Below are 25473 nucleotides of genomic sequence, written 5' to 3' on the forward strand. Positions count from 1 at the left end.
AGATAAGTGCATTAATCTCTCTCTCTCTCTCTCTCTCTCTCTCTCTCTCTCTCTCTCCTCTCATTGCATAAACTTACACTTAAAGACCAAACGGTTCCAGTTCCTAATACCGAAAACCTTCATAAGCACACTAAAATTCTCTCTCTCTCTCTCTCTTCTCTCTCTTTGACGTCCTGTGATTGTCCTCGAGAGAGAGTATGGGCGCTCTTGTTCGATCCCCGGGCGAGGAAAAAGTTTAACTAACTTGGTGGTCACTCCACTATAGTGGGTCGGCCTGAAAAAGCTTTTTGTACTTGTTGTATTTATTTGAATTAATCTCTATATCTGCTGCGGTTATGTATGTGCATTGGTGTACTGAATTTGTTGTTTGTAAGTAAATATGACTTAGTAGTGTCGTAACCTTTATAAGGTTTATATATATATATATAATATATATATATATATATATATATATATATATATATATATATATATATATGGAGTGCGTGTATGTATGTATATACATAAATAGAGGGCTTAATTTATAGGGTTTTTTAATGAGATATATGATATGTCAATTGCCACATTGCTGGATTAGATTTTTATACCTAAATCCATCTTTGTTTACTTATAATTACTTTTATTTGTATAAGATTATTATCCTAAAAACCAGCGAATTCTTACAAGGACGAAGAATTTTGGAAAGTAATTCCGGATACCAGACATTAGTAAGCTAACATGGTGGGCTCTGAATAATTCATAGCGTATATCTTTGCGTCACTGGCTAATCTTTTTAGGCTTACGGTTTGATTGGTAGGCCTAGGGTATCCGTCAGCGTCCGGGAAAGTAGCTGCGTCTTAATTGAGGTTGTGGCGAGTCTTGTAGGTTGAGCTGGGTCAATGAGATATGGCGGAAATAGGCCTAGTGGATTGGTGATTTTAAAAATATATGCCTGATGGACTGGATTAAAAAAAATATATGGGCAGTGGGTTGGTTGTTGAAAAATAGGCTGGTGGATTGTTGATTTTTAAAACAGGGCTATTGGACTGCTTATTAAAAAAGGAAAAAAAGCAGGCTTAGTTGTTTGCTGATTTTTAATAGGTCTAGTGTACTGCTGATTTTTTTAAAGAATAGGCCTAGTGGATTGGCGAATTTTAAAAAATAGGCTTAGGGGACTGCAGATTTTTACATGTCTTGAGTACTGCTGATATTTTAAATAAATAGGTCTAATGGACTACAGATTTTGTAAATAGGTCTAGTGGAGTGCTGATTTATTTTAATAGGCCTAGTGAACAGGTGATTTTTTAAATAGGCCTAGCAGATTGCTGATTTCTTTTACGACTATTGCTATTTACCTATTTTGGGTCAGTATAGTGATTAAAGATTTCACAGTACTATTATTACTTGTATTTGTTTGAATTCCATATAGTGCAGCAGCCAGGTAGTTGAAGATTTCGTTTTCCATTTGTCATAATAACATTGTTTTTTTTCGTAATATTTTTCCTATAACACGAATGGACTATTATATAAGGGTAGGGGAGATCTTGGTAATCCTGGTCGTACATATAGGAAACTAATTACATTATCGTTAGTATTGATCTTTAATAACAATCTGTTGACATTATTATGTGAAAATCATGAGTAATTTCTGTAGCCTGCAATTATTAATATCACTGTACCGAGTTTACCTTAGAAAATATACGTAAAACCGTTGGTCCCGTTGCTGAATAACCACTGTTTATGCAACGTAAAAACACCATACAAACAAACAAACAAACAAACCTAAGAAAATATAAACAAACAAGAATAAATATAAAAAAATAAATATATAAATTAAAAACGGAAGCTGCGGTTTGGGAAGAACCCCAAACGTGTGACAAACAGAACCGCAGAAGTGTGAGAACTTGGTAGGCCTATAGAGTATTCCCTTTTTTACCTAATAGCCTTCCAGTCTCTCTCTCTCTCTCTCTCTCTCTCTCTCTCTCTCTCTCTCAGTGCTTCACTGGATGACTTGTTTAACTGAGAGCAAGAAAAAACGGAGCTTGAAAAATGGCAGAAATGGAGGCAGAAAGTTACCTGAAACTCGTCCTGATTTATAGAAAGCATTTGTCGTCGCACGCCTTTGGATCCAGGCTTGAAGTCTTTAGATTTAGGAAGTCTCTGGGCTATGGAAGTCTTTAGACTTTGAAAGTCCATGGACTTACGAGGCCCGGCCACGGCCACCTTTAGAGGTGACCGTGGTCCGGCTCCTCGCTGCTTCCAATAAGTACTGAATGTCCGCCAGAATCTAATGCCGTCCCTTTTCCCGACGGAACAATTTAATAAATGGAGAAACGGGATTTTCTGTTTTCCCAGAGGCCGTGTTATTGTCCGTCTGTTTTGGCTCCCAGTTTAAATCATCCTCTCTCTCTCTCTCTCTCTCTCTCTCTCTCTCTCTCTCTCTCTCTCTCTCTCTCTATTTTTAAAGTGCGATCTGAATTATAGTTTTCTTATAGAATTTTGCCGAAATGCCTGACGTTATATCAATAAGTGTTGGTAACTTCGATGCATGGTAAGTTTTTCCATAATTTTTGAAACGGAGGCAGGTGGGATGGGCGATTGAAAGCTCGCATCTACCCCGGGCCTAAAGAGAAAGTTGATAGCGAGGTTAAAAAAAGAAGAAAGGTTAGGGTATAATACGTCAAAGGGAAACAAAACCGAGAGTATGAGTCCAGCGTTTGGCAGAAGGTTGAAAGAAAGCTATAAGTTACTATTTCTGGTTGCCGTTTGCAGTGAGGGACTTGAGCTCTTATGAGAAGTAAATGAAGTAAATCTCCCCGCCCCAGTAGGATTTCGAACCCCTGATGGGGAGATGATTATGCTAGTAATTCAAATCGTCACACCACCAAAATGATTTACGAAAAGTCAGAGGTTATTTCTTACTGTCTTCTTTAATTTCAAATAAACAGAATAGTCGTAGGAAGCATGAATTTTCAGGTCAAAGGCTCCTGTGGGTTATTCCGTATGAACACGGTTTATCTTCTGAATAATAATAAAATAGTTTGGCAGTTATAGGTAAAGGTAAGTTAACCTAATCATGGCGTTGACCTGGTAACTAAAACTCTTAGACCTAGGGAAAGGGTAAGTCTATGACAGCAGGATTCCAAGCCCTCCTGTGGCTGCAGCAGGAAAGACAAAGAAAGGCTCCAGGTTAGCTAGCCTACGTTGTTGCTCCTGTGTCTCTCATCTCTCTCCTCTCACATCTCTCCTCCTCCTCTCTCCTCTCTCTTCTCTCTCTCTCTCAATGACGAAAACCGCATTATTAACTTCTTTCACGAAGCGCAGCAAATCGTCCCGGTGTGAAAGAGGTTGGGGATCATAATAATGCTTTGGCCAAAATGGTCCTTGTAAAACATGGGTCGTATTTGGTCTCCGGGCGAATGGAAGCAGATTTTTAGCTGTTCATTTCCCTTTGCATCCTCTGCACACGGCCTATTCACAAAGGCAGGGGTACGAGAGTCAAGGTCTATAGATATAGGTCTTGGGTCTATAGACCTTGCGAGAGTAAGACTAAACGCCTATCGGTCAGGGTGAATAATACTTAAATGTCTTGTTTTTTTTTTTTTTTTTTTTTTGGGGGGGGGGGGGGGTGGGGTGGGGCGGGGATGGGGTTTTTTTTTTTTTTTTTTTTTTTTTTTTTTTTTGGGGGGGGGGGGGGGTGGGAATCTAAAGTAATAGATTTGCGAGGCTACCGAAGATTTGATTCCATTTTTCCTTTTTTTCTACATGATATTTATTGTTGTTGTAGCTTTTAGTGTTTCTCCATTACACATATTTGTGTGGTGAATTGGTGTTTATTGTCAGTTTATGTTCTAGGAATCTAGAGGGAAGTTTGCTCTTTATAGTCTCTCTATAGCCGTGATTAGAAATCATGTCCCTCGCATGGGTCTAGAACTGAATTATCGCCATGGTACTACTTGGCGTAGGCGCACTGAACAGAAAGAAGGGGAAAGTTATATACTGTTTTTATTTATATCCGAAGAGGAAGTTTACTTTCATTTATGGTCTAGTGGTTCTGTTTACGGCATAATAGCTTCATTTCCTTGCCGAAAAACTTTACTGTCTCTCCTTCGTGGAAGGAGTGGGGACGGGGGCGGTGTTGTTGGTGTACAAGGCGTCACAAACTGAAAGGTCACGCGTGGATTTCGCCTTTCTCCTTCGTTTCACCTTCTTTTTGGTTCCCGGGGGGGAAATGTCCTTTCTCTTTTCATTGATGTTGATTCGCGTAGAGACTTCGTTTGTGCTGTGAGTTCGTGTTCCTGCGTATAGGCCTACAACAGCAGTAGATACGCACGAATACTGTTGTTTTTTATATTGATAATGTTACCTATCTTCTTTTTCCTTATTGTTGTTGTTCCTGTTGTTGTTAACAAACATGAGCAGCTATGTTAAAGAAGATAATGCTACATATCCTTAGTAATAATAATGATGATTATTATTATTATTTGAGATGTTATTATTATCAACATGAACAGTTATGTTAAGATTATAATGCTACAATACGCGCGCGCACACATAGTATTATATGTAAATATATATATATTATATATATATAATATAATTATATAATATATTATAGACATGATAGATAGATAAAGATACGATAGATACTAAGCATTTATATTTCTAATGGAACTAATTCATTCCCTTTACAGGGCGACAAGCATGCAACGTATAACATCAGCTGGGAGAGACGCCAGACTACTGCTGGGGGCGGCAAGACGGACTCGTATTATATAAAAGGTAAGTGTATCTTAGTTATCTAGGAGGCGTCTAATTTTAAAACCCGGTTCTGGTCTGGAACGTTTTTAGTTTTGGTGCGTTTTCCTGTAATTTCCCTTGTTTAAGGAAGGAACTAAACGACGCCATGTACATTGCCGGACCTTGTAAGTAAACAGAACGTTAGACATTTTTCGGTACATTTAGCTTTTTTAGGGTTTTGGGTTTTGGTGCTTTTTGGTCTCTATATAATAATATAATATATATTCGATATATTATATATATATATATATATATATTATACGCGTGTATGAAACGTAATAATATACAATATCAAATTTATTTATATATAAATTATTAAATATATATATATCTATTATCTATAATATAATATATATAATATATATATATATAATTATATATAAACGTGATTATGTTATTATGGTGTATATGTATGAACATATACTTATGTTTATACATATATATGACCCAGCATTCTTATAAAATCTCATCAATACTAAACATTGTACTAACGTCAATTCTACCAAATTCGCGTGTTTTGGCTTTGGGTTCGAGTTCGTTCAGAGGATGCAGCATAAGATTTAACGAGGCCATTAACGAAGAAAGGAAGGTAGGGGGTTTGGGAGCCAGGAGAAGGGGGAAAAGGGGAGTAATAACATCTACCATGACGCGTCGAAGCAAAACTCTTGGAGCCAAAGGTAGCGAAGAAGATTGGTTTTTTTTTCTTTTTTTTTTTCTTCTTTTTTTCTTTTTATTAGGCAATGCTAATGGCATCCGCTTCCTCCCCTTCCTCCTCCCGGGCTAAACTCAGAACTCAGCCTCGTTCTGATACTCGTGGTGCAGGTTCGAATCCTGTTACGGACATCAAAGAATCTCGTCCGCAAGTCCTGCATGCATTTGGATCTTCATGGCTTGGTAAAGTGACAAGCTATCGAAAAGGGTGACATGAATTGGAGTAGTAAATTGGGCGTTTAGGTTATTGCATTTACAGACGTACCTGGTAAAAAGAGTGACCAAGTATTTACCTGAATGTTATGAGGTTAAGGTAAACACGTTTTCTACGTGTATAATATTACATCATAAAAAAATAAAAAAATGATGCCAGTAAAATAAAAAAGATCTTGGACCTGGGTAAAAAGTAAGCGAACCTCTAGATTCTGGATGTACGCTAATGTGTGTGTTTTTAGTTCTTGAAACTAAAATTAAAACGTTTCCCAACTCGTATTGATGTATCAAATACATCAACAAAAATAACGTTGTTTAAAAAAAGAATATCTCAAGACTGTTTTTTTACAGGATTTTCCTTCTTCGCTCAAAAAAAAGCTTTAATTCGGAATCTTGGGATGGGATGAAAAGATGCTGAGCATCATTTACAAATCCCTCCTTTAAGCCTCTTGCGTTAGAATCCCCCCTTTATTATGGTCTCGAGGGAGGAGGGTCTCAAATTGATTATTCTACATGTAGGGCCCGTGGTAGCCTCTTCTCTCTCTCTCCTCCTCTTCGTTCATCTCCTCATCGTCTCTCTCTCTCTCTCGTCTCATCTCTATAATATTATATAAATAATCGATATATAATTATTTAATAATAAATTTATATAATATTAATACTTATAAGTAGTATATTGTATATATATATTGTTCTTTTATATATAAATATTATATTATATATATAATATATATATGTAATATATATAATAATAATGTTGTGGTGTAGTGTATATATTAATATATATTTAGAGAGAGAGGAGGAGAGGAGAGAGAGAGAGAGGAGAGGAGAGAGAGAGAGAGAGGGTACCCGACAAGGGCGGGTGGGCCCTACATTATAGAACTATCAAACATGGAGAATTTAAAAATTAAATTTTGAGTGAATTTAGAGAGGACTCAAGGGTGGGTCGTATCATAATAGATTATCAGCACGGGAGATTTAAAGAAATAATTGAGAGAGACGAAGGAGGTACCGTAGGGCGAGTTTCCTTTTACAAATCCTTTTAGGAATAATAACATGGAGATCGGAAAAAATTGAAAAAAGATTTAGGGATTAGGTTGAGAGGAGTGAGGTGAAGAGAGACGGGGGGTGTAACCGTAAGAGATTTGTCTTTTTAAATCCTTGGTCCGTTCGTAATGAAAAGATTTAGGGATGGTCGGGAAGAGGTTTCCATTTTTGACAAGATTAATTTGTAAGAAATTCCTTGTAACGATGTGTGCTTTCCCAATTTTTTTCAATTTTTTCTTTTGTACTCATTCGGTCCAGTTTTCTGAACGGATCATTATTTTCCAACAACATTTTATCGTTGTGCTTTGGCTTTATTTCGCCTTTGCCTTCGCATTAGCGTAGATATTTAAGAAGCTATTTTTTCATCGTTTTTAAAGTAACTATTTCACTATTTCCCGGTTTTGCCTCCCACAAGAGATTATCGCATAGGCCTACGTATCCCGTATATCGGGAAGAAAAGAAAAGTAACCCGTCCACTCATTGTGTAGTATGCTTATTTACTTAATTAGTTAAACATGTCTACTTTAGAAATGTTTCCTTTTTCGAGGTTGGAATGTCCTTTATACATTATATATATATATATATATATATATATATATATATATATATATATATATATATATATAATATATATATATATATATATAGTATATATAGGGTATATATATGTATGTAATGTATGTATGTATGTATGTCCTGTATGTACCATCGTTCCATAGTATGTAAAACCCAGCTTGCTATCCAGCCCAATTTTTCTACAATCAAAATCTCTCACTCTACTTTTTTCACGGATTACCAGGCGCCCTAATAAGGTTGAGGGGGTTTTTTGGGAAATCGTCGTGGGGGGGGGGGGGGGGGGGGGGTGGGTGGACTGGAGGACCCAAAAGGCATTAGGGTTCCTCCAGACTCCTCGGCAGACCTTCGTCGTGTTTGCATCAGCTCTCCGTCGTGATCGATATAATCAGGGCGTCCTCCCTCAACGGCCTTATCCACCTGTCTGTCTGTCTCCAGCGCCCTGTTGGCAGAGGAACCCAGGAATGGTATTGGGGAATTCCTTAGAGAGAGAGAGAGAGAGAGAGAGAGAGAGAAGAGAGAGAGAGAGAGAGAGTAAGTTGTTCATTTAATCGTTTACAGTTTTTACTTTTTAGTTATTTATTTATTTATTTTAAGAGAGAGAGAGAGAAGAGAGAGAGAGAGAGAGAGAGAGAGAGAGAGAGAGAGAGAGAGAGAGAGAGATTGTTATAGTTTTTAATTTATTTAACATTTGGAAATTTTTTCGACCAAATGGGTAAAAAAAAAAAATCATGTTTCAATTAATATTTTTAAAGCCAATTTATTTTTTTTTTAACGGAAATTTAAGCTAAAAGGACCTGGAAGCGCAGTTGACATGTTCCTTTATTTACAAATTTAGAGGGGATAAAGATTCCTAATTATTAAAGAAAACGAAAGCAAATGCCTTCTATGAAATATAATGACCACGTCATCTTCCCTTCTACCTTTGGAATGGCTTAACAAGTCGCGCGCGCGTGTGTACATCTGACCCATTGCCACATCATTCCAGTTTTGGGAACGGCCCTTCCTCCCCCAACCTCCACACCCATTCCCTCCATATTCCCAATTTCCCCCTCAGTGGAATTGATGAAGTGATGCATAATTGATGGACTTAGCGTTGACGTGGAGAGGGAGTAGGGCAAGGGGGAGTTATGAGTTTCTCTCTCTCTCTCTCTCTCTCTCTCTCTCTCTCTCTCTCTCTCTCTCTCTCTCTCTTTTCTTTCCTCCCTTGGAGCCAGGCTATCGGGTTTACCACTTTGGGAATTTCCCCTCCTCTCTCTCTTTCTCTCTTTCTTTCTCTCTCTCTCAGTGAATGAAAATACTTTCAGTTTGTGTGGGAAATCTCTTTTACGACTGCCTGGCGCAGTGCATACACACACACACACACACACACACATATATATATATATATATATATATATATATATATATATATATATATATATATATATAGAGAGATAGAGAGAGAGAGTAGAGAGAGAGAGAGAGAGAGAGAGAGGGGACTGCCTACTATTATATATGTACAATATTGTGGGTATTTTTGTTAACACTCGTACGTGACAGAGAGAAACTCGGAAGTGAGTTATATTAGCTCAAGTAGTCATAAAGCAGCACATGCGCACTGCTTACGTGTTTCCAGACGGTTATAAGGGTGATAAGAAAATAACGGATAATGACACGTTGCCTTTTGGGTCGAGCCGAAGGGAAAGTAGTTATCTTATCACGGCCTTGTGAAAACCAAGTTATTGGCACGCGCTGTCTTGACTCGGAAACTTTCTCTCTCTCTCTCTCTCTCTCTCTCTCTCTCTCTCTCTCTCTCTCTCTCTCTCTTGTGGAGCAAACGGAAGGATTCATTATTTGGTTCCCAACCAGGACTAAGTGGTATATGGTTTTGGGTACATTTCCTAAAATCCAGGGTATCCCTGCTAACAAAATGTGAATTTTAGTCGACTGTTGTGGGTCACAGTCAGGGCGGAGAGAAAGATTGAATGGGATGAAAAAAAGCTAGAAGTGTTTTGTGTGTGTGTTCGATGTTCATAATGTATGCCATAAAAAACCCCCGACGGGGTAATTCTTACTCACAGAGGTAAAACCATTTGTAAGAGCCTAACAAGACATTTTCTTTATCCTTGTCTGTTTAGCAGGTTGTCGTCTGTCAATGATGATTTCTGAACTTTTATGTTTGGGAGACTTTTGAAGAATTATGAAAAATCGTGTCTTTCAGGCCTTCATTGGTTTCTGACCACCTTTTAATTCATTTTGTCATTTTTACATTTATGTGAATATTATATAGGTTTATTTACATTTATATGATTATTATATAGTTGAATTCCGTAGGGGTTAGTGCCGCCAGTAATCCTCTTGTGGTGCACTGTAGGCATTACTTAAGTTTCATTGCAGCGTCCCATCGGCCCCTAGCATCAACCTCTTTTTACTGTACCTGCGTTCATATTCCCTTTCTTCTGTCTTGACTTTCCACCCTCTCTAACAATTGTTTCATAGGGCAGCTGCGAGGTTTTTCTCTTGTTACACCTTTCAAACCTTCATACAGTCAATTTCTTTTTCTGAATGACCTCATAGTTCCCAACACTTGGCCTTAGGCTTAAATTCTGTACTATATTCCTATTCCAATTGGAATTCCGTAGTTGATTCCTGTTTCCTTGTCTTCATTTCTTGTCTAGTTTACTAGAAGTATTCAAAACAATGTATCTCAGTTGTTTTTTTGTTTATAATTTCATTATTATCTGGTTTGTTCTTAAATATGTTTATTAGCTGGTTGGGTTCAGTTAGTGTCTTAGGAAATATTAGGTTGGTTTATTGAAGTTGTCATGAGGTCTTTTTTTTTTTTTAAATTTGTTTTGATCGATGTTAGATGTTCATCTATCATCGCTGATTGACAGAACGGGTTTGGTAAGGTCAATGAAAGAGTTTTTTCGTAATTGATTAGTTCATTTTTTTCTCTGGCGAATTAGTCCAGAATCGTAACCGTTATTGTTTGCCATTCTTTTTTAAACTTGGGAAAGTATGACAATCTACATTTTACTATTTTTTTACTTTTACCACTTTTTCTTAACTTTTTTTTTTACCAATATCTTTCGTAAGAGAAATGCAATTAAGTTAGCCTGTCACTCCTAATTTAGTCGGCCCCTCCGGAACCGCTTTTACACGAATGTAAAAGAGTTTTTTTTTTTTTTTTTTTTTTTTTTTTTTTTTTTTTTTTTTTTGATAGCGGGACAGCTCGTTAAATCCAGACAAAGGGACCCCGATAGTCCCTACCATCTCTTTTCTTATTCTTCTTCCTCCTCCTCCTTCTGCTCTTCCTCCTTCTCCTCACCCCGCCCACTGTTTTCCCCTCACACCCTTTCTCATTTAAAGGAGCTTAAGTCATGCCAGCGCTCTTGCGTCGCTAGATCGGTAATGTCTCGCGGTAAATATCAAATGACGTCGGTCGCGTGTATGGTTAGTTTGCCTGTTTCCCCCTCCCCCTCCCCCTCCCCCTCCCCTCCCTTCTTTTTGTGTAGTCGTCTTTTGTAAGAGGCTCTTATTTCTCCCCCTTTTCCATTTGGCTTAGTCTTTTGTTTTTTTGCTACAAACGTAGAATATAGATGTATGTGAATGTGAATCATTTTTCTTTATTATATTTTGTACCTTAGTTTTAGTTTTCTGTAAAAGAAAACTATTGTCCGTTCATCCGTCATCCGTACTTCATTTTGTCCGCACTCAGATCTAAAAAACTACAGAGGCTAGAGGGCTGCAAATTGGTATGTTGGTCATCCACCCTCTAATCATCAAACATACCATATTGCAACCCTCCAGCCTCAGTAGTTTTTATTTAATTTTTAAGTTTAAAGTTACCTATGGATCGTGCATCTGGCAACACTTTCCGGAGGCGTGGGACTCACCCTCTTTCTACTGTATCTGGTGAGGAACTCAAACGCTGCCGGTCATAGCTTATACGTTGTATAGACAACTCGATTGCGCCGAAGAAACTTCGGCGCATTTTTAATTTTGGTTATGGTTTTATACACTAGTCTGGTGTCTGATTTTTGAAGGTGACGGAAAATATCCGCAGTTGATATCGTTGTAACCTTCGTTGAGTGACGATTAGCTGATATGGTACCCGACTGTAGGTATTTACCGTCACATCCATCTCCCCCCCCCCCCCCCCCCCCCCACCAAAAAAAGTCTATTTATAGAATACAATGACCAGTGTTTTGGCTATTTATAGAATACAGTGACCAGTGTTTTGGTCACTTAGATGCACGTTTAAAAAATCAATTTCTCTGGAGATTCTCAACTACAGATTGAAGACTTTGGAGAACCTTACAGCTTATTGGAGTCAATTTGTTTCAAAGGATCTCGTACGGAAGCTTTCGGTTTGGCAACGTCTGCGACCAAAGGGAGAGAATGTTTTAGCAACAGCAAGTTGTAAATGAAATTTTCATTTACACAGCCATCATCATTGCCAATTTTTTTTTACAAGTATGAAAAATTGCATCCTGTTATATTCTGGATGGATAAAGGATTAAGACGCCATTCACTCCCCTTCCCCCCTTTGTTGCCTTTGTCTTTCTCGCTAGTTACTTTATCGGGACGCACACATGTGGTGTATATAGTTTATTATATATATATATATTATATATATATATATATATATATGTATATGTATATTAATATATTATGTATATTATATATATGTATTATTAATAGTATATATGTATGTATATATATATATATATATATATATATATATATATATATATATATATATATATTAATACACATATATATACACATACATACATATGTGCGCGTGTATATATATTATGCATATATATCTCATGTAATTACTGTATTAAGGCGTGTTAACACCAGCTTGCATTTCAGAGTCCATACATCTCAGTATTATGTTGCCACGTTTGCATTTCAGTATTTTTTTAACTTTTCATCAGTTGGAGAAATATTAAAAATTTATCGACCTTATCAGTTGGGGTTAATTTTTTTTTTATATTAGAATCTACTTAATGTGTCACGAGAACCTGTTCTTTTGTTCACGTTGTCCAGACATTGTTGTGGATCATTTCTGTTTCTTTTAATACTCAAAAGCGTTTTTGTTGTTTGAAAAAAAGGAAAGTTGCTAAAAATTCGGAATGTTTTTGTTTTTTTTAATAATCACAGCGGTTGTTGTTGGACATAACAGTAGAGTTGGTAAAAATGTCAAAACGTATGTTTTTATTAATAACCACAACGTTGTTGTCGTTGAAAATAAGATTAGAGTTGGTTAAATGTCAAAATATTCTCAAAATATTCTTTTTTTTCTGATCCTCTGCAAAAGACTTACTACATTGTTCGAGAGATTTATCAATCTCAATGCCAAGTCTGTTAAGAAAGTCTCTTAATTCTCTTTTCCTTTTATGCAGTAAGATTGAGGTTAGGAAGATTTTCCCAGAAGCATAATTAATGTTATCTCCTCGGATGGACTAACCAAGTCTTTGAGACATCCTAATCCTTGTAACTCCGCGTGTTTGTTTAGCGGCCGGGAAATAGGCTCTGCTTTCATCGTTCCGCTGATGATATCCTACCAGGGAATGGCATCCTACTCTCTTCTGCGTGTGTGTGTGTGTTTGTGTGTGTCTTTCATCGTTTTTATGAGCTTTGACGAAGGATGGTCCCCTGCCCTCCCCCCCCCCCCCCCCCCCCTCTCTCTCTCTCTCTCCCGTCTCTCTGCTCTCTCTCTCTCATTCAGTTCATAAACTTTGACGGGGGTATACACTTTCACTTTCCTGGAATGTGTGTGTGTGTGTGTGTGTGTGTATGTATGATGCTGTCACGATGCCAGAAAAAAAACTGTTGAATAAATCCTCCACCGCTACCATTGCTTTGATAATGAAGTGAGATAAAGGGACCTTCAACCAAAATTATCTGTGCAATAAAAGACACCACTTAGGCGCCAACAGACTTGTCATGAGTGAGAGTTTAGCTCAAGTGCGCCCAAGATGCAATCGTAAGTAGTCGTAAGAGATAGAAAGATAATAATCTTGACGGAAAGGAAATTATTGAGGGAAAGGAGAAAGTCACGTCTAAGAGGAAATAATTTGTAAACTTTCCCTCAGTGGTAGGTTGGCTTTCACTTGAGATCGATTAAGAGAGGGTTAGATGTGATGGAATAGAATAGAATCGTTTTTATCACTTTTATCGTTTTTATCGTTTTTATGCATGTATATATATATATATATATATATATAGTATATATATATATATATTATATATATATATATATTTATTAATATATATAATATATATATAATATTTATATATATATTTATAATTTAAGTAATTCATTCTGTGTGGAGACTCCATCCTGTGTCTATACACACACAGATTACATGCATTCATTTCACGAGACCTCTGAGCTTTAAGCAGACTTAATGCACCTAATGAACGAGTCATATCTTTTCGACCTTTCCCCTCCTAGAGAAAGGACCCACCTTCTCTCTTCTTCTTCTTCTTCTTCTACGGGCGGCTGATCGCTGACTTTCGACCCCTTGTCTTGTCTTTGTCCGTCGAAATCCATTGTCTGAAATTTTCGAGCCTCTCTCCGCTTGTCGGATCATCGTGAGGTGAACGAGTACAAGTTAAGCGTTTTCTGCTCGTTCGTATGAAGGGTGATCGGGCTTTTTCTTCGTGAAGAAGGGAGAGAGAGAGAGAGAGAGAATCTGAAGGAAGGAGAGAGAGAGATCTGAAGGAAGGAGAGAGAGAGAGAGAGAGAGAGAGAGAGAGAGAGAGATGTAAGGAATGAGAGAGATGGAGTAGAGATGTAAGGAAGGAGAGAGAGAGAGAGAGAGAGAGAGAGAGAGAGAGAGAGAGAGAGAGAGAGGATTTTAAGTGTCTTCTCTTAAAGCAGCGGACCAAGTCAGAATAGTAGGAAAAATGATAAATAATTTAACTAATACAATACGCAGAAATATATATATATATATATTATATATATATATAATATATATATATATATATATATATATATATATATATATATATATATACGCTCTTCCTCCCACATACCCCACCAGATGATACGCCCATGGCCGCAAGCCCAAACAAGTGTACCTCTGCTGCCGCGTCAACCCACGCGCCCAATGCTCCTTCATATTCTTTATCGAGGTTCCGCTTAATATATGAGAGGAACAGATACACTTAAGTGGAGTTCGCTGATTGGGCGTAGTTGCGGCGTGGTTCAGAGTCAAGAATATGAAGAAAGTGAGCTTTTTAACTTGGTCTAAATTTAGGTTAACTTTTGAAGATTATGTACTTTTTTATTTGGTCTAAATTTTAGGTTAACTTATGAAGAATAAGAACTTTTTTTTAAGTTTGGCTAAATTTAGGTTAACTTCTGAAGTTTATGAGGAATAAGAATTTTTTTAGGTTGGCTTAAATTTAGGTTAACTTTTGGGGATTATGAAGAATAAGAACTTGTTTATGTTGGGCTAAATTTAGGCTAACATTTGAAGAATATGAAGAATGTGAACTTTTTAGTTGGAGCTAATTTAGGTTAACTTTTGAAGATTATAAAAAATATGAACTTATTTTTTATTTGATTTAACTTATGAAGAATAGGTAGAATGTGAACTTTTTTACTTGATGTAAATTTAGGTTCCTCGCCTCTTCGCTGTCAACAGGTCCTTTTGAGAGATATGCTTGTGCGTGTGTATGTGTATGAGTGTGTGTACGTGGGTGTGGATGTGGGTATGTGTAGGCATGTCTGTGTGGGCGTATTTATGCACTCAAACTGCCATCGTCGTTCTGCATGCGAAGCAGAATGTCCTGACAAAATTCTCATTCTTTTACTTATGGGTACTCTCTCTCTCTCTCTCTCTCTCTCTCTCTCTCTCTCTCTCTCTCTCTCTCTCTCTCATGTCAATTGGTCTGGCCGATACCCTATGAGCCATGTATTTTTTTTTTTTTTTTTTTTTGTGCTGAATATTGGTTTTTATAACACAACACTTTATCATTACTTGCCCACGCGCTGGCACGCACACTAATTTGCTTGTGTCCCTTTTGTGTCGTCGATATTATCGTCGTTTTCCTTTGGGAACTGTCTTTTATAAAAGGGCAGATTACCTGAGAGATATTCCCACATTCCTGAAGATCTTATGATCATTGCATGCTAAGGATACTCATATTATTATTATTATTATTATTATTATTATTATTAATATTATTATTATTATTATTAATTATAACTTAGCTTATGCAGGCAACTGAGATACTAGTCTGTAATATAAAATTCTCTCTCTCTCTCTCTCTCTCTCTCTCTCTCTCTCTCTCTCTCTCTCTCTCTCTCTATGTATCTTGCCATCTTGAGCGTCTCGAATAAAAACCATGACCTCGTAAGAAAAGTATCTTGTGGAAATAATAATAATAATAATAATAATAATAATAATAATAATAATAATAATAATTCATGTGTCACTAAAGTGGTAAAGAAATCCATAATAGTGTAAATATCCTCCAATAATAATAATAATAATAATAATAATAATAATAATAATAATAATAATAATAATAATAATTACTTTCAAAGGAAAGTTCTCCAGCACGTCAAGTGTCATAAAGTAGGTGTTTTCAGAGTGGTTAAGCGGTTTGCTTCGTCGTTATAGACATTTTCTTCTCCGAAAAGAAGTCTCCTCGAATCGGAATGAGAGGAAAAGAAAACACGAAGACGAACTCTGGAGTCACCGTTAGGATGGACTCACTGAAAAGATGTTGACGCGATTATCTGTGGGAGATTCTCCGCGGCAATTGAGCGGTGTTCCCCAAGGCGGCAGTCTCTCTCTCTCTCTCTCTCTCTCTCCTCTCTCTCTCTCTCTCGGCTACTTCAGGACAAGAGTAACCTTCCCCTGTCCTATCGCATCATTTATGGTGCTGGGTATCATTAATGCCCTCCCAAGAAGGGCACGGCAGTGTTAGCGGGTCATTGCGAGGTGGGTACGACAGAGAGAGAGAGGGGGGGCGCTACTATTTCGTCCCAGTGTTTTATATGTATATATGTATATATATATATATATATATATATGTATATAATATATATATATATATATATATATATATATATATATATTGCTTTTTTTTCTGACTCCTCTATATAAGAATTGTTGTAAGAACAAAGTGTATGATGATGTACTACGTCTGATTACATAACAGTTGAGGCTAGTATTTTGTTAATGAAAAGGTAGAATGTACTTACAGTTACCTGCTGTTGTGTGTCAATAAAATAAGTAGAGTTAGTGAAGGAATCCACAGTGGCGTAAATGTAAATATACGTTAAAAAATACATACACAAACGCGAGCTTTCGAGAACCTGCTGGATTGAGGAGAATGAAGTAGGACCTCGAAAGTTCTCGCTTGTTTATATATTTCTTATATATATTTACATTTACACCACCGTGGATTTCTTCGCCATTTTAATGACTCATGCTATTGTGAGATTTGTAGGGTTAAGTAGAATTTGTAATTAGCTGAGAATGAATGTCTCATTATACACTTAATTACTTACTTTCGGGGCTTTCTTTCCCTGGAGATAAATTAGCCTAACTTCCCTCGTGTGTTTTCGTGAAGTTGCGGGGTAATGTTTTTACGCCAAACGGTGTAATTATATGCGTTTTCTGAATTGCCCTCTCCAGGGTGTTTTACTTGCGAGCTGCAAACAGGTGATGTAGCGCTAGTTATTTTCGCTGTGAATATAATATGTAAAATACGCTCACTCGTTCTTGTTCTTCCCGGGTTTCATTCTGTTCCATGGCCGCTCACACTAGACGCCTTGGGTCTGTTGCTAGTAGTTGAGTTAAGACTGTTTAGGGATGGCGTTGCAAGCCACATGAGAAGGAAAGTGGGAAAGTTTATAAGGTCTGACAAACGAGGTTCATTTTCTCGCTCTGTCAGTCAAAGAAAAAAAATTGCTAGTCATTTTTGTTTATAACTGGAAAAACAAATAATTGTAGTTTTTTTAATTAAATGATAATTAAATCTATATTTAGCCCGTGCTAAAAACAAGCCTATGGTTTTGATTCGTTAAGGCTTTATTATTATTTATATTTACTAATTTTTGGGGGGGTTTCTATATGAAGGTTCTGCTAAAAGATAGTTTAATTATGATGATCGTGTTTCCCTTCCCTCTCTTTCTCTCGTCTTCCTCTCTTCCTTCCCTTTCCCATATTCTTCCATCCCCTTTCCTTGTTCCTATTATTCTGCTTCATATGTTTCTTCCTCCTTTACTTACCCTCATCCCCCATTTTATGCCTTTCCCCTTCATTTCTTTTTTCCTCTTTATTTTCCTCTTTCGCTCCATTTTCCTCCTATTCACTATTTTTTTCGTTTCATTTTTCGCTCTTCTTTTCCCCATTCCCACTTTCCTCCTCCTTTCATCATCTCGTCATTTCATCCCTCTTCCCACTTTTCCTTTCTCTTTCCCGTTTTGCTTTTGTCGATTTTCTTGTTTCTACCCCTTTCACCTTATCCACTTCAGTTCCCTTTCCCTTTTCTTCTTCTTCCTTCTCCCCCTTTTTACGCTTTCCCATTTTCCCTTATTCTTCTTCCCCCGTTTCCTCTCTCTACTCTCTTTCATTCCCCTTTTCCTCTTCTCTCCCTTTCTTCCTCCTGCTCACTCCTCTCCCTTCCTACGTACACCGCACGTTCCGGAGGCAGTATACTGCTACGTACCGAGGACCTTGCTACTTACGGTACGTGTCGCATGTTTCTCCTCTACCAACCACCCTTCCCTCCCTCTCTCCTCCCCCACTCCCCTGTCCCTCTCCCTCTCCCTCCCACTTCCTCACCCTCCTCCCTTTCCCCCTTATTAGCATTCTTGGAAGGAAAGAATAAAAAGCTTAAGAGGAGTGTGTGTGTGTGTTTTTTGGTCATCTTCAAGAATTTGTTATTTAACAAAATTTATGGCAAGAGCAGTATAGATAGCTTGAATAATATGATTATTATTATTAATATATTACTTATTATCATGCCTATTTAATATTTGTTTGTTATCTGGGTTTAGCATAAAGGACGAATGACGCCTGTCATTTATGATAAATTTTTTGTTTTGTCATCCAGGGAGATTTTCTTGTCATATGCGAGAAAGCGTACGTCAGTCAGGCTACCGTACCCATGCAGGATGGACGCACTGTCGATAAGATGTTCATCGTTGTTTCGCTCTTGAAGTAATGCTCGCCATTGTTACTTCGGCATTGTGCATTGTTGTCTAAATGTCGTTCGAGGGGCGTTGTTTCACTAATAACGTATAAACAAGCAACTACCCATGGAAGGCCATTGCAATTCTCCTTCGAATAGAGTGCACGCATGCGCAGAAAACGTAAAGTTAAACTGACATGGCGAATGTTTGATTTGATGCGCAAGTGTTTACTTGTAGGTTGATGTGTGGGTTCACTGATTTGTTCTTGTTTTATTTTTGTTGATTTGGCTAAGTGAGATCATGGATATTTTTACCCCATGATACTTTAAGGATTATATTATGTATTGTCACTTTACTTCAATAATAATGCCAAAATGATGAATAATGATAATGAATTATGAAAAAAGCATGTTAGCGTCGCCTTGTTCTTATGAATCTGGAAACACAATCGTACGATTTAAATTATGTTTGAATTAATGAGATGTGATTAATGCACAGCCTGTTAAATCTACTTATCCAGTGGACTTCTTAATCTGGTACTGATGAACATCAGTTGAACAGTGTCTTATCAGTCAAGAAGGTAAAGCTACAATATAGTTTATATATAATTCATTTAATAAGACAATTGTGGACCTTTATTCTCGCAACTCTTAAAATGTCAGATTTGATATGAAGAAAAATGACATGGTAATTTCATGATGATTTTGACATTTTCATGATCTTCAGCTTGCTCCTCTTAATTGTATTTGTTTCTATAGGTAGGCGTGACCATTCTCTCTCTCTCTCTCTCTCACCACTATATATAAATATATATATATTTAATATTTATATATATATATATATATATATACGTATATATTATATATATATATATATATATATATATATATATATATTATGTGTGTGTGTTTCCAGGGTCTCATCTGGTCTTTTGGAATGAGTTTGGTAAACCCAGTGGCCTGCTCCAACTTGACTAAGACGTACCACAGTTGACTAACTATCAAGTAAATTTTTGCACTGCTCATCTCTCTCTCTCTCTCTCTCTCTCTCTCTCTCTCTCTCTCTCTCTCTCTCTCTCACAAATTGTTGCATTGTTGTTCCTCTTTGGGTAACTGAACTCAGAGGTTTTGATGCGAATCACTGTATTGGCATTAGACGAGATAAATTAATTAATTAATTAATTACATCATAATTAAATAAATAAGTGAGATTTGTTTTTTGTGTTGAATTTACTGCAAGATAAACTTCGTCTTTTTAGTGGCACCTTGTCATTATTCTCCGAGTGAAATTCCATGAACTGTTCGCGAGATGTTTGTCGATTTGGGTGTCAGTGGCTCCCCTTCGCTCGAGGTTTGTGGCAGATGTAGCATTTTGCCTGATATTATTATTATTATTATTATTATTATTATTATTATTATTATTATTATTGGGCACAGTTTTCCGTGTCGAAAATGATGACAATGGCTGCAGATCCACAATAATATAGCATGCGAGTTTATGGTCCTTAATGGATATTAAAAGCTTTCGAACCTTATGCTAGATGGACCTAGCACAAGGTTCGAAAGCTACTGATATCCATTAAAGACCATAAACCCACATGCTATATTATTGTGGATCTGCAACCATTATTATTATTATTGGAGAAACAAATCCACAGTTATGTAAATGTGCTACTATGAGTATTTTTTAATTATCATTATTATTAAAAGAAAACTCATAATTACATGAGTTAATAAAATAAAATGGAAAAGTAAATCCACATTAATATGTTTGTTTGAACTTGTTACTTAAAATTCAAAGCAGAGAGCTTTCGAAGACCTGCACGGTCCTCCTTGTCAATCTGAATTTTCAGATTGACAAGGAGGACCGTGCAGGTCATCGAAAGCTTTCTGCTTTGCGTTTTAAATAAGTTCAAACAAACATATTATTGTGGATTTACTTTTCCACTTTATTATTATTATTATTATTATTATTATTATTATTATTATTATTATTATTGTTGTTGTTGTTGTTGTTGTTGCTGCTGCTGCAGTTCGTAAGATCTTTTTGTAGTAAACATAGCTAAACTTATTCTTGTGTTGTTAGCTCCGCAAATGAAGGAAGCGTGACGGTTACACAACTGACTTCTGTCCTCTCGCCTTGCAAGTTCCCCATTGCCTGCCGTAAGCCCCCTTTTTCGTAATCTGTGTGGCCACGCATCTATTCTGTCTTTTGTCTTATAGCAGCATGTCGGGGTGAAGTGCTTAGCTTAGTTTTAGCCCTTGTCTTCCCAGGGTTAATCCTGCGGGGTTTCGAGGGTTAATCCTCGAGGATTATGTTGTTATCGTTACAACCCTACTTTACGCGAACCAATTACGCTCGCGTGCGCGCGCAGAATGATTTAAAATAGTCATAGTCTTTTGCTTTGTATGTCGGAATGAAGTTTTAGCCTTTGTTTTCCGAGGGTTAATCCTGCAGGATTTTGAGGGTTAATCTCTGAGGATTATGTTGTTATCGTTACAACTCTACTTTGCGCGAACCAATTACGCTCGCGTACGCGCGTAGGATGATTTGAAATAGGTGTGCTTTCCATCGCCCTCACACTATTTTACTCGAAATAGTCTGCCTCCCGTCATGCCTGCAACTTCCCCTCCTCCTTCTCTCCCCTCTCCCTCACTCCCTCATACGCGAGATAATTTTCCCCTTCTCTGCCTCATTCTCGGGAATGTAAGGAATTCAGGAATTCGACCCCTACCATGTTTTATACCTGGCAGGGGCATGTACGACCCTCATTAAGATGGCGTCTTTGAACTCCCGTCGAAGTATCACGTTTCATCTCGCCCTTTGGGATATGGCTTTCGGCAGGCGGTGCCTCTAGACTTCGCTCCCTACGTGTGGCAGACAGTCAGTCGCGCCGCGGCGCCGTGACAAACTGAGAGAGAGAGAGAGAGAGAGAGAGAGGAGAGAGAGAGAGATATGATTGTTTCTGTTGCGGATATTTTCATTACTTCAAGAGGTTCTTGTTATTCTCGGGAATGGGAGGATGCTTCTCTCTCTCTCTCTCTCTCTCTCTCTCTCTCTCTCTCTCTCTCTCCGGGGATATTTGTGGCAGGCTAGCAGTCGAGAATGACCGTTTGAATAATAATAATAATAATAATAATAATAATAATCATAGTAATAATAATAATAATAATAATAACAGTAAGGGCTAAAATCTCGACAAGTATCCAAGCTTTGCTTTTAAGTATGAACGTGGCTAGGGCACAGGATTATTTCGAGGACTCTTTGTTATTATCTCTCCATCGTTATCTCCAAATCAGACACACGAGTCACGAACGCCTTATCTGACTCTAAATATTCATCACCAGAAAATGTGCCACTTAACTTGGCCCGCTATTGCTGCTCTTTGCTCATTTTATTTATATTGTTGTTTTCCTTTCAAGGAAAGAAGGGATGTGGAGGTGACTGAATGTTACGAAGTGGAAGGACGTGTTATTATTATTATTGTTATTTTTATCGAGAAGTCTAACCCTATTCTTACAGAACAGGCTGAAAGGGATCATTGACTTATTATTATTATTATTATTATTATTATTATTATTATTATTATTATTATTATTATTATTATTATTATTATTATTATTCAGAAGGGCCATTTGCTTGAAATTTAAGCTTTCGGAGAATATGGTGTTCATTTGAAAGAAGAAATAGAAAGTAATAGTTGATTTGGAGAGACGACATCGGTTATTAGGAAAGAAAAAGTAAATTAACAAATTAATAAATAAGTAGATAAAAATATAAGTATAATATAAAATACAAGAAGAATTGCTCTCAGGTAGCAATACATTGCAACGTAGCTTGAACTTTTGGAGTTTTTTATGCACAACATCCTAAGGGAGACTGTAATAATAATAATAATAATAATAATAATAATAATAATAATAATAATAATAATAATAATATAATAATAATAATAATAAAATAATAATAATATACTTCATTGAACAGTATGGCCGTCAAGATGTCGTTGAGTTCGTATTGTCAATTCTCAATCTATCGAATCAGTTTCTATGTAGCAACAGGTAAGTCATACAGCAGCTGTCCAAATTTCCTTTATTCCTTGGCGTTTCGGTAGGGCTTTGCACCATTTTCAAAAACGGCGAATAGAGTCAGGAGTACAACTGTGCTATAGACTGTGGTGCGTCGATTGCTTGGGTAAGCAGTTTTTTAATGTGGTCAATCCATGCACACGTTTTTCGTTCATTATCAGCATCGAGGTCAATAGTGATAGCAGTGGTAATTTTAGTCGTTATGAGAGGATGAAAGGTTATGCTTTGTAAAATTAATTATACTCTAGATTGTCTTTGTGTAAAAGCATAATGCAAAAACACTTGCCTTTTCAAGGCTCTTTTTGTAGTGTTGATGATTAATGGAAGATGTGTACGTTATAAAAGATTGTAATATGATCCTGTTGTCTGAATCGGTCTTTCTCAATCTTTACTGGTTATGCTTTCTATATGTATATATATATATATACATATATATATATATATATATACTATATATATATATATATATATATATAGTGTACATACATACATACGTAATTACTAATATGGGTGTGGTCCCTAAGGGGATGAAGTACAAAGACTGCATACTTTTTTTGGTCGTAAAGTATAGTGGTGTCTCCCAACGCCCGTGGAAGGGTTCCATTATGGTTTAAACAACAGCCTGTGAGGAGAATGTACGCCCTTTTTATTGTTATTTAAGGTGTCTTAATTGGGTGTGCTGTGTAGTAGTAGCATTCTCTTAGGTTGGATTGAAACAGTCGGAAGAAAGAAATTTTACGCTTTGTTTCAGAAATACCCTGACTGAAATATTTTCTGCTGTAATTGATGTTTTCTTTTTCGTACAGAAATCCCTTAATTTATTTCCATCGCGGTGTGGTATTTGTGAAGTTCTTAAGATTTAGAAAATCTCTCTCTCTCTCTCTCTCTCTTCTATATATATATATATATATATATGTATATATAGATATATATATATATATATATATAGTATATCCGGTATATTTTCCAGTATTGAGATATTCTTTGATTATTATTGACGAAACGTGATAGTCTTGGATTAAATTTGACAAAATCTGACAGTCTAATTGTAATTGACAAAACCTGATATTCTTGGATTAAATTTAACAAACCCTAATAGTCTTAAATTTCTGGCAAAACCTGACAGTCTTCTGCATTGTATTACTAGTGCTTGCACAAGCCTTATTTATTTTCCCCGGATCGAATTGCTTGTAGGCTATCATCTCTTCATCCAACATTTGTTAGGCTTCGAGTTCAGTAGGCTTTAGGTGGATGAGAGACCAAGAATCGATTTCACGATCGATTATAAACGAAAGGGATACGTGTTAATCCGGTTCTCTTAAACTGATTTGAAATGGGTTTATGGCTGAGAGAGAGAGAGAGAGAGAGAGACGAGAGAGTTAGTCCTTTATGGAAAAACCCCTGCCCCCATACCGTGGGAGACAAAGTTAGCATTGATTTGTGATATGCACAGAGAGAGAGAGAGAGAGAGAGAAGAGAAGAGAGGAGACGAGAGGAGAGAAAAGAGAGAGAGAGTTAGGACCTTATTGAGTAAAATTTCTCTGCCCAAAATACCTGGGTGAGACAGGAGTGAAGCAATGAAATTTGTGAATATGCATAGAGAGAGAGAGAGAGAGAGAGAGAGAGAGAGAGAGAGAGAGAGAGAGAGAGAGAGACTTCCTTGAGTAAAATCTGCCCAAAAATCCTGGGTGAGACGTGAGCAATGAAATTTGGGAAATATGGAGAGAGAGAGAGAGAGAGAGAGAGAGAGAGAGAGAGAGACTCAGTCTGGTGTGAAGAGAGCTATGGCACAAGCAACAACAACAACAACGACAAAGACGACGATTCTAGTCGGGCCAGCAGCGGGGCACAGCAACACAGGAATAGCGGAACAGCAAAACAGCGGGTGGAACGAAGGTCCTTCTTAGGTGAAACTGGTTTGGCATGGAACAATGTATAGGGGTCGGGCTAGTGATTTTATTTATTTATTTAATTTTACTTGAAATGGCTGACGAATGGGTTTTGGTGTCTTCGTGGGAATGTTTTCATTATTATTATTATTATTATTATTATTATTATTATTATTATTATTATTATTATTATTATTAAAAAGGGGGTGGGATGGCGCTTTTGGATAGCTCAGTAAGCATCTACAGAAAAAAATCCCCAATTTGGTAAATAAATAGCTAAGATGATTTGAATAAAATCATATGAAAATTAGATAAGTACATGGATAAATAAAGGAAGATAATTATATATATATATATATATATATATATATATATATATATATATATATATATATATATATGTATATATATAAACAATTAAGAAACCTTCAGAACAGCTTGCCATCCTCTCTTGAGATCATCAGCGTCTAATGAACGCTTGCTCAGGCGTTTAAATCATCGTTAGGTCAGCGTTCAAACGTGTCTGCATGACTGCATGACTGAACGTAAGGTATGCATGCCAAGAGGAACTTGCCAACACTTTCACCCTGAGTTTTAGTCGCCAGGGTTTATGGAAAGTTGGGGTGTTCGTAACTTAGGTAAAGGTTAGAACCAGATTCTGTCGAATAATTGGAACAGAACTTGATTTTAAGTTTTTTATGTATTATATATATATATTATATATATAATTATAATATATTATATTTACTTATTCCAGCATAGATCTAAATACAGACGGTAGATACAGGTACAGCAGAAGCTAAGTTACAGCGGGGTACTCACGCAGAATAATACAAAGAATTTCTTGATGACCGAGGAGACGGAACTTAAGAAAATAACAGTGACGCTATAACTAAGTAAATAAGTGAATAAATATCACAGATAAGAAGGATCATGAAGCGTCGTTTCTCGCGAATTATGTAAATTTCCCGACGAAGGTTTCTTCTGTCTCCCATATTCCCACTAAACGTCT

General features: G+C 36.8%; 2 protein-coding genes across 3 annotated transcripts in view; one reads left to right on the forward strand and one right to left on the reverse strand.

Moving 5' to 3' along the window:
• Positions 1-25473, reverse strand: part of LOC135206218 (uncharacterized) — a 59424-nt gene that overhangs the window by 21406 nt on the left and 12545 nt on the right. The gene's annotated exons all lie outside the window — the stretch shown is intronic.
• LOC135206217 (hypoxia-inducible factor 3-alpha-like) overlaps positions 1-25473 on the forward strand; it is a 493950-nt gene that overhangs the window by 19142 nt on the left and 449335 nt on the right. For both annotated transcript variants that reach the window (XM_064237563.1, XM_064237565.1), the window contains one exon: positions 4674-4761. The gene's annotated coding sequence lies outside the window, so the exon portion shown is untranslated. The remainder of the gene's footprint in view (positions 1-4673; positions 4762-25473) is intronic.

Source organism: Macrobrachium nipponense, chromosome 29, assembly GCF_015104395.2.
Source record: "Macrobrachium nipponense isolate FS-2020 chromosome 29, ASM1510439v2, whole genome shotgun sequence".
NCBI lineage: Eukaryota > Metazoa > Arthropoda > Malacostraca > Decapoda > Palaemonidae > Macrobrachium > Macrobrachium nipponense.